This window comes from Candoia aspera, chromosome 4 (genome assembly GCF_035149785.1).
Source record: "Candoia aspera isolate rCanAsp1 chromosome 4, rCanAsp1.hap2, whole genome shotgun sequence".
NCBI classification, from domain to species: Eukaryota; Metazoa; Chordata; class Lepidosauria; order Squamata; family Boidae; genus Candoia; species Candoia aspera.
The window spans coordinates 80418493-80434910 of record NC_086156.1 but is presented as its reverse complement, the minus strand read 5'-3'; the positions used below and the strand labels follow the sequence as shown (position 1 = coordinate 80434910).

The 16418-nt window shown below is 38.0% G+C and overlaps 1 long non-coding RNA gene across 1 annotated transcript in view; it reads right to left on the bottom strand.

The window, feature by feature from the left end:
* Nucleotides 1–264: 264 nt before the first annotated feature.
* Nucleotides 265–16418, bottom strand: part of LOC134495364 (uncharacterized) — a 74337-nt gene continuing 58183 nt past the window's right edge. The window contains exons 4-5 of the long non-coding RNA XR_010067805.1: nucleotides 2500–2550; nucleotides 265–412 (exon numbers count right to left, since the gene is read on the bottom strand). This is a non-coding gene — a long non-coding RNA (uncharacterized LOC134495364). The remainder of the gene's footprint in view (nucleotides 413–2499; nucleotides 2551–16418) is intronic.

The window sequence follows — 16418 nt, the reverse complement described above, 5'->3', positions numbered from 1 at the left end:
CTTTCTGACTATTTATATGCACACACAAATGTGATAAACGTTATGCAGCCTTATGTGTGTTAAGAAGTATCCTAGCTGATCTGTTGAAGCAAAAGTACAGCAAAGGACAAACTTAAGGAAACCAGATGTTCAAATCACCAATCACCTATATTGTGTGGAGGTTCAGATGCATGAGACTACCAAATCCTACTTCTAGCAACCCAATAATGTATATATGAATCCCAAGGTACACATGTGGTGGACAGTACTTGCTGGTACTTACTGCCTGCATGTTTTCTGGTTGAGGTAATGAAAGTTGTGGTACCCAGGTGGGTTGGGGTTGGGTGGTTTTTGGTTTTGTTTGTTTGTTTGTATGTTTTGCATAGAATGAGTATGCAAAATTTTTCATGTCTTGGGCTGGGAATCCCTGATGCTAATATCAAAAGGAGAAGACAAGCGGGTCATGGGAGAGAAACATCTTCACTAAAATCCTGATGGCAAGAAATTACAAGCTAAAAAAACAATGTTGCAGACAATTTGATCAAGCAAGATAGTTTGGAATGCTACCATTACTTCCAAAATGCTGTTCTGTAGGATTTGAAGAACTTCAACATGAGGGAAGTTTCACATGCATATAAAACATATTCCTTTTAAAAAGGTTCACCTTGAGGTAAGCAACTTCGCCAAGCAAACATATCTATGGTTATTTTTGAATTTTCTTGTGTGCAGACTTTGGGACAAATACAAGGTCATTTTCAGCATAATGCAAAATAACCACCCTTCTTGTTATTTTGCTACTGCATCTGCCTCAACTGTTCAACTTGCCTTACATTAGTTTAACTTTCCCATTTCCAACCATTTCTTTTTAACCTTTTAAGAATGAATTCACCATAACATGGAGAAAGACAATCCCTCTCTCAGATTGAGGTCTCTCTGTCAGACTGAGTGGGCTGGGCCAAGATAAAAACTGAATTTGATCTAATTAATTAAAATGAAATGAAGTTAATTAAATATACTTGCACTCCATGTATTTAATAACTTTCACCTTCTATCATAAAATGCAGTTTGGTGGCAATTTTTGGAAAATGTTGGCTTGTATAGATGTCTTTTTTTAACTCGAAGCAAAAATATATCAGTATGGAATTCAGGGTCTTCTAAGAAATATCTCATTCCCAAGTTTGCAAGCAAACAAGCATCTGTTCTGAGAATTCCACATAATTCTTATTTTTTCTGTGGGTGCTAAACTGTTGCCTGGACTACACTGCTAAACACAGCCTTGCATTACTAAATTGCTAAAACAAAACATACACATTTAAATGGATATAACCATCTTGTTTTCAAAGTGGACACATTTTGCGGGGAGAAGTTGGTTCCATATGCATAGAAGAGCAGACACATAGTTAGGCAGCCATGCAACTAAAGTTTTTCTATCAGAAATTTAGAGCTGGAGTGCAAGTCCAGAAGAAGCAAACCAAGCCTAGGAAGCATTACTTGTTAGCTTTTTTAAGAAAACAAATCAATTGTAGTGGCCCTATAGAAGACTGCTTTTCTCTCTTATTTAATAATAAAATAAATTACAAGTTTAAATCCAGTACAGACCTGGGAATAAGTCCATGGAATTCAATCCGTCTTAGTTCCATGTAAATGTACAAATTACTGCACTCTGAACCTAGATTTCATGTTCATGATGGGACTTACTTCTGAACAAACAGGTAAGTCTGTTAGGAAATTTCTTAAGAAAAGCATAGAACAAATTAATGATCTGTCCTAATATTTAATCCTGACATGGATAGTCTCTCCTATACTATTCCTAAGTGAACCAAATGTTTATTTAAATATAGTACTGCACTGTAGATTATTTATTTATTTATTTATTTTATTTTCTATCCCACCTTTATTATTTTTATAAATAACTCAAGGTGGGGAACATATCCAGTACTCCTTCCTCCTCCTATTTTCCCCACAACAACAACCCTGTGAGGTGGGTTGGGCTGAGAGAGAGTGACTGGTCCAAGGTCACCCAGCCGGCTTTCATGCCTAAGGTGGGACTAGAACTCACAGTCTCCTGGTTTCTAGCCTGGTGCCTTAACCACGAGACCAAACTGGCTCTCAATATATATAATAAATAAATAAACAATATATAATTGGCCATATACAAAATAGTTCAATGTTCTAAGAAACTGAATCAAGGCTACAGGATTGAAATGCATGGCAGCAGATGAAATCAAAGCACTTTTTTTTCCCATTAAGAAAGGATTATATCTTTAGATATATAGTTTGAAACCAATACTGAGTGATACTTTAGAATCATGTTTGGTATTTTTTGTAAGCAATAATTTTCAGGGCACTTCATAGCACACATTTGGCAGTGAAGACACTGGCTCCTGAATCCAGCTCCTGTTTATCTGGGAATGTGATCTTCTACTATGAAGAAGGCTTGCTTCCAAGAAAATACATCCGGGATTACCTTATAAATCTTCATTTCATTTTAATCTTAGGACTGTTTCTGCCCTTTTGTACCTGAAACAATGTGAGGAGAAGGAATTTCTCAGAGCTGGCTTCTTTTTCAACCTGTAAATAAGCACAAGAAGTTCACTGGACATTAATATAGCATTGATCATTTGGCACTATATGCCATATAACTAAGGAAAGAAAGAAAAAGATTTCTACTTTAAGTAATTTTCAACATAGCATTTTTACAGTGGGAAGGAGAGCTTTCAGGATCAGGTAGGAGCAAATGCTTTTTCTGGTTCACTACAATTCATTACGGACTTGAGAAATGTTTGTACTGAGCCCCTGAAGAGAATTAAAGGGAAAAACAATAAATAATTGTGCTTCTATGCTATTGCTTCTTTTTCTAACCAAATCAGTTTCCTGTTTCAGCAGAGATACTTTTATGGAGGAATCATAACTACTGTAACCAGTTTCTAATATCTTTTCTTACATATTTTTCAGGGAATTCTGTTTTTATTTTCTTCATTTCTCTGTTTTTCCCCATAGTTGCTCTTTATTGTCCACCACCAATGCTGCCATGATTCTCTCCTTTCAAAGGAATGAGTTTGTACATTCCCAAGGAAAAATATTCATGCATCAGTCTTCAAGACAGGAGTAGGGGGAATTGTACCATTTTTCTACCTTCCTTTGACATTTTCCGTATTATACAGTGATTTGTTTCTCTGCTTTTTTTAAAGCCCTGACTCTTTCTTAAGAAAAGTAACATTTATTTTTGCAAGAGAAGGCTTGCAAATTTGATGCCAGACGAGAAGGGAATGGTTAGGGGAGAAATCGTCAAAAGCATATTATTTGAGGTGATTAAGAAGTAATTATTGTTCCTTATCTTAGTAATAAGAAAATTCTCATCATTTTTACAACTTTTTCCTATCTAAATTATATTCGTAAGAGTCATTTGGGTTAAAAATATCAATCATTCAGAGGGAGTTATTTCTGATTAGCCCTGTATAAGTTGCTCTGTCCTGTATTTGTCTCCTCAGAAGTAGAATTCTGGGGGCTTTACTTCCAAGTAAATGGCAGGTTTAAGACCTTGACTTCGTTTTTCTGTTCTAATATTTCTTATACATCTACCTTGGTTTAAAAAATCGAACAGATGACAACTTCAGTTTAAAAGTAGATTTCCTATTTTTTGTGTACTGCATTACACAATGCAGCATACAATGCATTTGTTGTTTAAAAGTGAGTATTTTACATCAGCGTTTCCTAACCTGGTGCCTCCAAGTATGCTGGACTCAGAATTCTCAGTCCAAACACATCTAGAAGGTTCCAAGTTGGGGTGGTATTCTTTTAGAAGTCCTTTTTAAAAGAATTTTTAAAACAACTTTTAATATTTTAAAAAAACTTTTGTCATAAACCTTGTAACCATTTGCTGCCAGATTATGCTCTGGCATAATTGCTAACACTTCACTAGTGGTTGTGCACTGTGTTAGAAAAGATGCACTGAAAACAAGGGATCTTAAGTTAATCATGATTTGTCCCATTAATTTTAATAGGTCTTTTCTATGCCTGACTAAGCTTGAGATGAGAATGGCATCCTTTTTGTATCTTAGTCCTGAACATAATACCTTCACATATGAGAAGGTATGCTTCTGGCTGATGAATGAACTGCTAGCCCAGACATTAGTATTACCTGTGAAAATTGCCAATTTTGCTGATCCAAAATAATCAGCTTTCATCTGGAAATATGGAAAAGCAGTAATATCCTAAATCGTAAGTTCAGCTGACATAAAAATCCCTTCCAGTCTCTAGATTTATTTTCCTGTATCTTTTCAGAATCGAATTTTTCTCCCCAGTTAAATTTTGTGACTTGCTTTCTTTTTAACGTGTTTCTGTTCATCTGCATTTTTATGTGCCTAAAAATGTCACCACTTTTTAAAAAAAATGTAAATAAATGTCTAAGTATTTGTCTTAATAGACATTTAAGAATGCTGCAGTTTGTTTTCTTAAATGTAATATAGTAAACATTTTAAAAAGGAAAGCAATTGTGATATATTTACAAAATATTTTTTCCATCATGTAAGACATTGCTGAAGTGATTTAAATTATGTATTTTTGTTAACAGAAAGTTTTGTTTTGGTTTTGCTTTGTTTTTTGCAAATGTTTGTATGTACTGTTGTGCTACACTTCAATGTAATACAACTCTCTAAGTTCTATTAGTATCTTATGGTTTTGTAATTTTTTTAAAATAAAAATTTATATAGAAATCTTAGTATCTATAGGTGTGAAAACGAGTCCTCAAAGTTTCAGTGACAAGATATATTATAAAATGCAAATTTTGTATTTTTGTGTTCCCTTATTTATTAATTATATTACATTGATATTTTTACATCTCTGCAAATGTATAAGAAACATAAACAGTAAACATTAATATCAATATTATAGATGTATTATTTCTAAATACTATTGCCTCTATAGATTTAGAGTTATCTCTTAAGACAGAGACACATATGCATTATTAGTAAGATACTTTGAGCATCCTCTTTACAAGTTTTTAAATGCTTATAAGAACTGAAGGAGTGTATTTGCTGGGGTGGGACTTCATCTTGTCACATTCTGCTAAAGGTATGACTTGCTTCTTTGCTCCTTCTTTCCCTTTCTTTCATTCGTTCCCTAGTATTTCTCATGCCTTTGTTTTGATTGACAAGGCTGTTAATAGCTTGAATGGATTCTTCTATTTCTCTGTTTTCTTTAAGTGCCTGGTATAGAATTTGAGGGGTGATCTGTTGCCTATTGACCTGGGATGGCTATACATTGACCCCCATGACCTTTGTGGTGACCCTTTGACCCACCCAGAGCACTTGAGCGGAGCTTAGTCCAGTTTCAGTTGGGCAAAGGAGGATGTTACTGGACTTAGAGAAAGCAAAGAAAGAAGAAAAGCAAGAAAGCAAGAAATGAGTTTGCAGAAGGGGTGGGACTGGAGATGGAGGGAAAAGAGGCTTCTAACTGGTAGCCATATGTCTTTTGGACATTTTAAAAATAAACTTGGTCTTCAGTCCGGAGTATTTCAAAACCTCTCTCTGGAGTCCTGTGACCAGCTCTGCGCAAGATAGTTGAAGAATGTCGTGGACAAGCTGGGAAGGAATCAGCGAAGAACTCCAGGATAGAGCAAAAATCCAAAAGGTAAGTCAGCACAGAAAACTGACTGATTGTGATTCAACTCACACTAGTTCATTTAGTTTAATACTGACTGGCAGTAACTCTCTAGGGTTTCAAGCAGGAAAAGGGAGATGCTAGGATATGAATATAAAACAAATATTCCAGGGACTATGATGACTATGAAGAACCCAGTTGAGGAAAGGGAGATTTTATTTATTTATTCAAAATGCAATCAAATATATTTATTTAAAGCAGAGACAGCTCAAATTGGAAAGCTATAAAGTGGACTAAAGTAGTGCAGAGGGAAAGAATCTATGCTGAGAATTCCCAAATGTTTTAAGGCAAGGGCAGGCCACTTGGCAGGGTCCTGTGGCCTCTTGCTCCTCTTTGGCAGTAGTAGAATTTGCTCTTACTTACTTTATTTAACCCTCTCAAATCCTAAAAAACTTTAACCCATGGTGAGGTGAGAATTCCAGGCTTTCTCCCTCCAGTGATGTCAGTTCAACACCACGGTGCTCCACGTAGCCTTCAGATCCCCCCATCTCATTTTTAAAAAGTGTTGCTCTGCACTACAAAGAGATTGCCCAGCTGTGTAGTAAGGCACCCCAAGAAGAACGTGGAAGGACTTTAGCTCTGTGCTAGAGTATCTGCTCTACCTGTAGAAAGTCCCAAGTGCATCTGAGACAGAGTTTAGGCGAAATCTTGGTTAAAATAAAAATAAAGTTTTATCGAGTCTCATTCAACTCTTGGTCACCACATGGGCACCCCCATGTTTTTTAGCAATAGTACAGAAGTGGTTTGCCATTGCCCTCTTCCAGAATGTTTTTTCAACTTTTCATTCTAGCCTACAGCCCAAGGATCTCCAGCTGATCTCTCACCTACCTACTAAGCAGCTCCAACACCTCTTAGCTCTTTTAAGATCAGCTAGGTGCCGCCACCTGCTGTGCTTTAGGTAGCTGTTTCTATCTGGTATCAATGATCTGACTCAGTATACAGCAGTTTCTTATGTCGTTTTGATGCATAACAACTGGCTGTGAGAGACTTGGCCACCCTAAGCAAAAGGGCCCTAATGCAAATGAAGATCTGCCAGAGTGACTCACAACCCTTTTCCAAGGAGCAAAGGCTACTGAGGTTTGCAGATACACATGGGCGGACACAATTTTATTCTGCCATTTTTCCTCTTGCTGCAATAGCTCACAACAGTTTAAAAAGCACTGGCTATCTTAAGAATCAATAGCAATCTAAAATTGCTTTGACTACCCCAGATATGTGGGGACGCAGTGGCACTGCGGGTTAAACCGCTGAGCTGCTGAACTTGCCGATCGGAAGGTCAGCGGTTCGAATCTGCGTGACGGGGTGAGTTCCCGTTGCTAGTCCCAGCTCCTGCCAACCTAGCAGTTCGAAAACATGCAAAATGTGAGTAGATTAATAGGTACAGCTTCGGTGGGCAGGTAACGGCGTTCCGTTTAGTCATGCCAGCCACATGACCACGGAAGTGTCTTCGGACAAACGCCGGCTCTTCGGCTTTGAAACGGAGATGAGCACCGCCCCCTAGAGTCGGACATGACTGGACTTAATGTCAAGGGAAACCTTTACCTTTTACTTTTTTACCCCAGATATAGCATGGTGCATTTTAAATAATGAGCCTTTATGAAGCTGGGGAATTGAAAGTATAGCCAACTGAAGAGAGGCAGTGTGAGTGCACTGAAATTTTTTCCTTAGGTTTGTCTAGCACTCACTCAATGGGATTTGCTGTACCATACACTATGACTTGCTTAAGAGTTTTCATTCCTGCTTCTCATATGGGACACAATACCATAATAGCATCATAAAATCTAGTTATAAAACATAACATTCCATCTGGTGAGTTCCCCCACCCCCCACCCCCCAATCCACAGTGATGGGATTTGCTAATGGGCAAATCTGCAGTTTGTTTCTTGGCTTATTTATGGAGCACATTTTATCCTGTTCTTCAGACCAGAAGACTTCCAAAGTGAGTAAGAGGAAAACAAAATGGCCCCCCAACTAACCAATAGCCAGAATCATACTGGGATTAAAAGTACAAATTGGAAGAATACACACACACATGCACACATACACACACACTTCAAATTTAGTCGCCCATCTCACTCAGAAAGCAACATGGTATATGCCACCCATCTCCAACTGGGTACCTTCTGGGTATGTTGGAGGGTGCCAGGTTGGAGAAGGATGATATAGGGGTCAACTTGATAAAGTTTTACTTCACTGTATAGGGAAAGAGCAAGAGAAGCTGCCCATCAGATATGGTGGGCCTGGAACCAAATAAGGAATATAAGCGCATGCTATTATAGGCGTACCTGAAATATGTTGAACAATCCCAAGCGCTATCCATGGAACATCCCAGTGTGAAGGAACTGCTAGGATCTGAAAAGTAGAATTGAATGGCTTGTTATGCAGAGATTAACAATGGTCTGTTAGAGTTTACATCTTTGTTTGAGAATCTTTTGTTAACATTTTTGCTGCAGCTGAGATCTATCTATTCTTTATTTCCCCAAATCATCCTTTTTAATTTGACTCAACTAAAACTTTTATTCAGATCTTTATTCTGTCTTGGGTACCATTTGTCACCTTATACCAGGAGTGCATAACCATTTTTCCAAGCACTAGGCCCCTGAATTGACATGCTGAGGTCACGCTCCAAAAAGTAGGTGGACCAAAACAAAGAAGTGGGGATAGTACAGAAAAGATATTAAATGATATTAAATATTAGATATTAAAAAGATATTAAATGAGAAAAGATATTAAATAATATTAAATTAAAAAGAGCCAGTTTGGTCTAGTGGTTAAGGCAACAGGCTAGAAACCAGGAGACCATTCTTGTCCCACCTTAGCCATGAAAGCCGGCTGGGTGACCTTAGGCCAGTCACTCTCTCTCAGCCCAACTCACCTCACAGGGTTGTTGTTGTGGGGAAAAGAGAAGAAGGAAAGAGTATTAAGTATGTTCACCGCCTTGAGTTATTTATAAAAATAATAAAGGGATAGAAAGTAATAGTTTTTATTTATTTGTAATGAAAAATTCATTACATTAATTACATTTAGCTCATTATTTGCTGTGTATGAAATACTTTCAATGGCAAGTTTTGAAGAGACTTGAAGGGATACATGCAGCCATGGGGTCTCAGGTTATATAACTGCTTTAGATCTGTTTTTCCTATCCTCAGCCCTTCCACTCTTTCAAATTTTATTTCTTTGTGTCTCTCATTCATATATTTCCCTCTATTGTCTTCCTACCTTGTTCACTATTTTATTTAAATTTATATTATTTTTCACCTCTTTGTGATCTCACTCCTCCATATAGATCTGTATTGCTTCTTGTTTTTTCTGTTCTCTCTCTCAGATCCTCCCAGTTGATCAAACATTAATTTGCTCATGAAGCCTCTCATTTTCTGACTGACCTGTTTGCATCTCCCTGCATTCTCTCTCATGACCTTTTCAGGTGGAAAGTACCTCCCACAAAATCCTTGGCTGATCTCCTCCCTATCTAATACAATGAACTCAATTTTTCTTTTGCATTTCTCAGTTCATGTATCTTTATTCTTCCTTTTCACTATTTCTTTAATGCATGCAAAGTTTTCTCTTCTCCTAATTCTTTCTCCTTTTCTCTCTAATTAGTTATTGCAAATGTGAGCAGAGGCTACTTCAATTATTTTTGTACTGTATAGTGCTTAGCACTGGATCAGCACTTCACTGTTAATAAACTAAGAGGGACCTATAAAAATTTGCAGTGTATTCTGCTCCTGTTCAGAGTTCCTGGTAGCCAGCCTGTCCTCTTCTAAAAATTAAGAAGTTATTAGGGAAGAGGTGAATGAACTTTTATTGCCTTGGGGATCAAATTCTCTCCTGGAGAACATCAATATGTGAGCCCATCCCTTCCTGAAGATCTACCCTTGTTGCTTTATGCCTGAATTATTGCTCCACACTGCATGCAGTGGTAGAGTCTTCTGGCCACGAAGAGACAGGATTTCAGGAAAGTTGGGGGGGGGAGTTTTAGGGAAGATCTGGCACCTCCAGATGCTTTTAATGGTAAGGCGTATGGGTACCACGGCTGCATCTGGGCTGTGGACCAGCAGTTCCCTGTCCCTAGGGACAAGGCATTCCATTCCTTCATAATACTTTTTACATTACAGAGAGGTTCTGAATGTGGGACAATTTCTTGCTAATGTGAAGAGTAGATCTTGGGAGGAAAAAAGGGAAATAAGTAAAATAGATGAGAGTGATAGTAGAATGACTACAGGAAGAGAAAGTATGAGTCCTATATGAAAAAGCTTTATAAGATACAGTAGATGAATCTGCAAACAAAATAAATTGAAAGAGGATGTAGGGAAAGAGGATGTGGAAACTGCTTGGAATAGAGTGAAAAGAATTATGCTATGGAGGACCAAAGAAGTGGGTGGAGTTACCCTAGTGGGAAGTATGAAAAAGAGTAACTGATGGATGATGAAGCGAACAAGACTGTAAATGAAAAAAAATCTATATAAGAGAATGATTGCTGCTAAAAATGAGAAAAGAAAGATACTGTATAATATGTACATAGAGAAAAATATAAAGAATGTCATCAAAGGCAGTAAGGAATAGTTAAGAACACAAGAGCCAGAGAAAATGCAAAGTGACTTTGATGAAAGTAAAAAATTACTTTGGAAGTAGGAGAAAGAGGCTAAATGAGGACCTCCAGCAGAGTGAATAGAATTAAGAACAAAAACTAATGAAATTATTTGAGGTGAAAATTACGTGAGAGATTAATAGAAGGAATGTTTCAGAGATTTGTAGGGGAATTATAATGATATCCTGTGAAATTGGAACAAATGCTATAACTGTTAGAGTCCAGGGAAAAAACATGAATGAAAAGGAAGTCATAAATGCTGTGACAATGTTGAAAAAATGCTAAAGTTACAGTGTAGAAGGTGTAGCTGAAGATATGTTAAAAAGAGGTTATGGTTTGCTTATGGAATTGGCTGTGTGATTTGTTTCATGTGTATATGAAGACTGCACCTGTGCCTGACCATTGGAAGAATGCTGTCGTTGTTCCTGTATACAAAAGAAAAGACAGCAGGAATAAAAGCAGAGGGATTAGCTTGGGAAGATGTTTGGCAGAATTCTGATTGAAAGGGTATGAAAGGCATCAACGAGCAAAATTTAGGAAGTTATGGTGTGACTTTATGCTCCCTGTGCAGGTCAGATATTTGCTCTTCAGCAGGTCACTGAGATATGAATGAATGTAAGAAAGAAAGTTTATTATAAATTTGTTGACTTAAAGAAAGTGTATTATAAAGACAATAGGCTTGAATTAGACAACATTTTTCATGAATGTGAAGTTGAAGGTTGGTTGTTAAATGCAGTAAGAGCATTATATGATGAAAATAAAGTTATGTAGGAGTAATAAATGCTCAACAAAGTATTCAACATTGAGCAGTCAGTAAGACACGTGTGTAGGAGTCTTCTTGATTATTTAATGTACTTATAGGTGGATGTGTAAAGAATACTTGTGATGTTAGAAGTTGGTTGTTAGAATGTGTGTATACTTTTGTATGCAGGCAGTGCATGTTGTTGGCTGAGAACCTAAATGATTTGCTGTGAATGTTAGATAGATACTATGATGCAGTGAGGAATATGTATATAAAAATGAAAGAATCAATAATTTTAAAAAAAAGATGTTGGGAAGATTTGCCACAAATTAGCCATTTAACAATATAATCCTTTTTCTTGCACACCAGAAATCAAGGGAGTTGAAGTCCAGCAAATTGGGAGGACACCAGGTTGGAGAAAGGCTCAATAATGTTAACATGAACATTATTTACTTCCCATTCTAAATTATAGAAAAATTGGACTAGCCAGGATTTGTGTGTGTGTGTGTGTGTGTGTGTGAAAGGACTAGGAGTTCTTTTCAGTTTGAGTATATAAAAATTTGGGGCTAAGAGTTATTATTTGTTATTCCAAAGAAATGCTTGTGTATTTATTTGTCATTGGTGGCTCTCAGTAACTCCTTCAGTGATAGGCTTGTCCATCTTTACCCTATCCTCTGTTTAGAACTGCAAGATGTTTAAACGTTACCACAGTTTCCAAACTGAGAGCTCGAACATTAGCCTGATTCAATCTCTTACTGTTGGCTGTTTTGGAAGGCAGAGTTAAGAAAATACCCTGCGCTGCCTGTTTTATTACATAGTGGATTTTATAGAGATCTTAGAGCAGTGTTTCTCAACCTCAACAACTTTAAGACATGTGGACTTCAACTCCCAGAATATTTCCCAGCCAGCATGGTTGGCTGGGGAATTCTGGGAGTTGAAGTCCACACAGCTTAAAGTTGCTAAGGTTGAGAAACACTGCTCTAGAGCTCTCCAGTTAATCAGGGAGAGCCATGAAGAGGGTCACTGGAAGGAAGAGGCTGCAAGGGTGTATTCTTGTCCAATCCCCTCAAAGACTCCAGATTCCAGAAACTGACTTGGTTCATGGAAGAATTCCCTACTGTCCATTTTGTCTGTAGAATCTGAGCATGTTCATAATCCACCTCCCTACATGCAACGGGGAACCCTCAACCATTACCTTCTCCCCAAAGAAGGAAAAGGGGGAAAAAAGAGTAAATATGCAAAGGGCAAAACTGTTTAAAGACTTGCAAGCCTGCTCTTGGCTGCCTTTACTCAATAGGTGCACTGAGCTTAATGCAACTAGTTTCCATATAGATAATATGTATGACTGACAGAGGGAGAAATATGATCTGATTGGATGGTTCCTGCTGGTTCCTAGCATGAAGGAAATCAAATTTATGAAGGCCTGTAGTTCTCACTGCTGACCAGCAGAGGTTGCTTTCCTGCCACAAATTTCTGCCTCTGGGGGGGAAAAAAAAGTAATCAGGAATTGCCTAGACTGCATTTACTGCTCTTTTCTTTCCTCTTGGAAATAAAACACTTCAAAGTCTTGATTCAAACCCTTTCTCCCTTGGATCCATCCATCACAGCTGTAGAAGAATGTGATAAAATATGGAAATAAGTGTCTTGTTCAAACTCAGCCAAGCTCTTTCCCAAAATCCTGCATTCTGCTTTTTCTCAATCTTCGTTTTTCCACATTTTGCCCCCAAATAATAATTCTCGCTTGTCCTCATTGGGCTGTTCTGGGGTTGTTTTTGTTTGCCACTTTTACAGAGAATAGGTATATACATTTTGGATTTTCTCAGAGCCTAATGAGATTTCACTTTTTATGTGTGTATAGTGCTACTTTGGCTACATGAAGATTGGATAAAGTTGGATAATTAGTTCAATATCCATAGAGAGTCGTGGATATTGTGGTAGAGTGGTTAAGGTGTTGGATAAGGCCTGGGAATACCAAGGTTCAAATCCACTTTTAAACTTTGGGCTAGTCATGTTCTCTTATTCCAATTTACCTTGCAGGACTGTGTTGTAGAAAAAACTGGAGGGGGGAGTGCTATGTCTGCTGCCTCAAGCTCCAAGAAGAATGATAGGCTATAAATCTAACAAATTATGATAGTGAATGCCTTCCCTTGCCATTGAGTAAAGCCAGCCTATGCCCACAATTTTTTATGTTGAGGGAACAAGACCAGGGTTTTTTTATCTCAAACCACATAACCGGTGTCATGGAGAAAATCTATGTAGTAGCTAAGAGTTGACAATGACTTGATGGCACATAATCAGTCAGTCAGTCAGTCAGTCAGTCAATCAGCATAAACAGTGTGTGTGGGTTAGCAGTGTCCATTGTTCAGAGCAGGCCCTCTACAAAGATCTTGGGCAGGAAAAGCCAGCCAAGGGTGGGGTGAGGCAGCTGTTGCATTGGATATGCTCTGAGAAGTTGTGTTCAGTGTCACTCAAGCAGCCATTTTCCACTGTGATAGGAGAGGTTGAGCAGGAGTGGTGAAGAATGAGATGAAAAAGCACGATGGACCACATCCAGCCCAATGGCCAGCAATTTCTCATCCTTGCCTTTGATCCTTTACACTAGAAGCCACCAACTGCTTGAACATGTGAAAGATAAGATATACCACTGAGGTCTTTTCTCCTCTTTTCTCCCCTTTGAAAGTAAGCCAGATATAGGAAGAAAAACCATGTAATCACTCTGCCTCATTTGCAAGGATCTGGACACTGTGCCCAAGCTTTTCCATCCTTTCTGCCTTTCTTTCTATGTAAAAAAGCAACAATTAATAGGGAAAATGCAGCATAGGTGCACAGAAGCTTTTGAATAGTAGTGTCAGGATATCTATCACTAACCTGGTACCCTCTAGATGTGCTGAAACACAGTTCCCATAATTCCAGTCAACTTACCTAAGGCTAAATTAGAATCTAGTTGACTGGGAACTTTCTTGCTTTCTGTGGAAAAAAAAGATTTGCTTCTCTTTTAGTGTCCAATAAGAATATGTAAGTTGGCCAGCTAAAGTTATATGGAGGTATGTCCATTAATGGGGTTGATATTATGGCTGTGTTTAAGATTAAATAAATAGCATTTAGCAGCCAACATATTTGGAGAGCAGCACTCTGGGGAAAGCTGCCATAATAAATGATTGATTGTATTCATGTTTAGATTCAATGAAGGTTTTAACTATCCTGATCAATTAGCAATGTTTTTCTTCTTATTTTTATTGAGTTAAATTGTGATCAAGTTGGCTACACTTAGTTCCCTCTAAATCAAAGGGATATGATATGATCATATATGATTCAAGTCTAGATGCCACCCATAGTTTTATTTTATCAGTTTGGATTTTTTAAAGATTTTATTGGTCATGGACTTTTATTTTGCCACCTTTGGTATAACTATCTGGTTTAAAAAAATACATGTTTTCACTGGTTGGTTTTGCTTGTATCTGGGTAGCTTGAACATTTAGAAAACAATTTCTTGACTTTTTATCTTTCTTAATGTGAACAAAGCAGGAGCTAAAAAGTGTTAAGGTTTTAAACCACCACATGAGCTGAAACTGAAGTAACTGCTCATGACATTTAACTTTTGAAAGTTCCTAAGAATCAGAGCGGTTGCCACCCGCCTTCCTCTTATCTGACCCAGTCATTTTTCCGGGACTTCCCCCTCCTGTTACAGCTGCTCAGTTCAATGCATTTGAGGAGCTACCAAACTCTGGAAATTTACTGTCTCCTGGGAGACAGAAAAAACGATTAGTCAGAAATTAGTCACACATTGCTATACCACTGGAAGAAGCATGATGTGACTGTTGGATTTCTGGTGAGTCATGGCTATTTCTTTTCCTTAGCTTCTTCATGGTGCAGTTGTTACAGCTGAGAATAAGAAGAGGTAGGTCAGCCCTACCATTGCGTGCTTTACGGTTTTAGGTTGTCACTCTTCAGTTTTGTGGTTACATTGCGCTGTATATACCCTTTATTTACAACATTTTTCATTTGACACGAGTCTACTGCCCAACCATCTATAATTCCAGTCAGCATGATCAAAGTAATTGTCTGGGAATTATAGGAGATGAAGTTCAATACATTTGGGGAGCATCAGGTAGGCTACCCTGCAAATGGTTGATCTACTTAGGGGTATGGAACTTGTAGCTCTCCAGAAATTGTTCAACTAAACCTGCCAGCAGCTTTTACTAGCTGGAATGGTAGTTCAGCAACATCTGGAAGGCCACCAATTTCTAACCTCTGGTTAAAATAAATAATTTGTCTTTGGAGGATGAAGCTGTATATTTCCCATGATTGTCCTAGATCCCCTAAACTTGACCACTGGCCCCCATTGCCAATGCAGCCACTGCTATATGTAAGATACAACTGATGAAATATGGAATGTGGAAAGTGCTATCTTGTCCTTTACCTAAAGCAGCTAAGCAGGCTGTCCTGGCAGAATCCCTCCAAACCAATATCTAATTCATTGGCCAAACAAATGCCTTGGAGAAGATCATGGGCAGGACGTGGATGCAAGAATAGGTATCACCAACTGTTACTTCCAGATGACTGATATTTGAGAAGTGTGCTGCTTCTGAAACCTGGAAGTTGTGTGGATCTGGATTTGTATCTTTTGGTGTATCCATTGTAGGACTCCTAGCACTGTCAGTTAGAGGGTGCTGTACTATTTTGACATTTCTTCAACACATGGAGGATTACCAAATGAGAATGGCATTGATTGTGTGAGTTTTGTAGAATAATTGTGCAACAAGTGTCATCCAGAGACATCCTTAGTTATTAATTTCCTTGCCTCTTTATTGTCTAACTAATAAAGTTTTAACTTATATGCCGAGTAGCTCATTTGGTTTTTTGTGGCTGTTTCAGAGGCTTAGGGCATGTTTTAGTGCACTGCACTGAATTAACTAATGTTAGCTACTTCATTGCCTGTTCCAGATTCCAGATCATTTGTGAAGAACTCCCTTGTATGAGGAATCTCATTGCTTCCAATGAGAAAATTATCTGCTTAATTAAAGAGAGAGAGAGGTTACTGAACTACAGAGTTTACCAATCCATGAGAACTATGAGCTCTTTAAGTGGCAACGTGGGTTGTTGTCTTTATGCTTCTCACCAGGTTCCATCCTATTCGGCATTTAGATGACCTGGACGCTTGTGCCCTCCTCATGGACAGCATTTTTCCCAGCTTCGCTCTCACACAAAGGTTGATTTATCATCTCTCTCTCTCAAATGAACATTGCACATTGCGTTGCCAACCCAGTGCAATTAGGTGGAGAAGAAGTTGAAATAGCAATAGGCTATATCTTCCTAGGCTTAAAAATGAATAGGGATAGTGACTGTAGCTATGAAATAGATGTCTGCTGCTCTGGAGAAAGACAATGACAGACCTAGACAAAAATATTAAAGTGCAGAAACATCACATAGACAACACAGGTATGTACT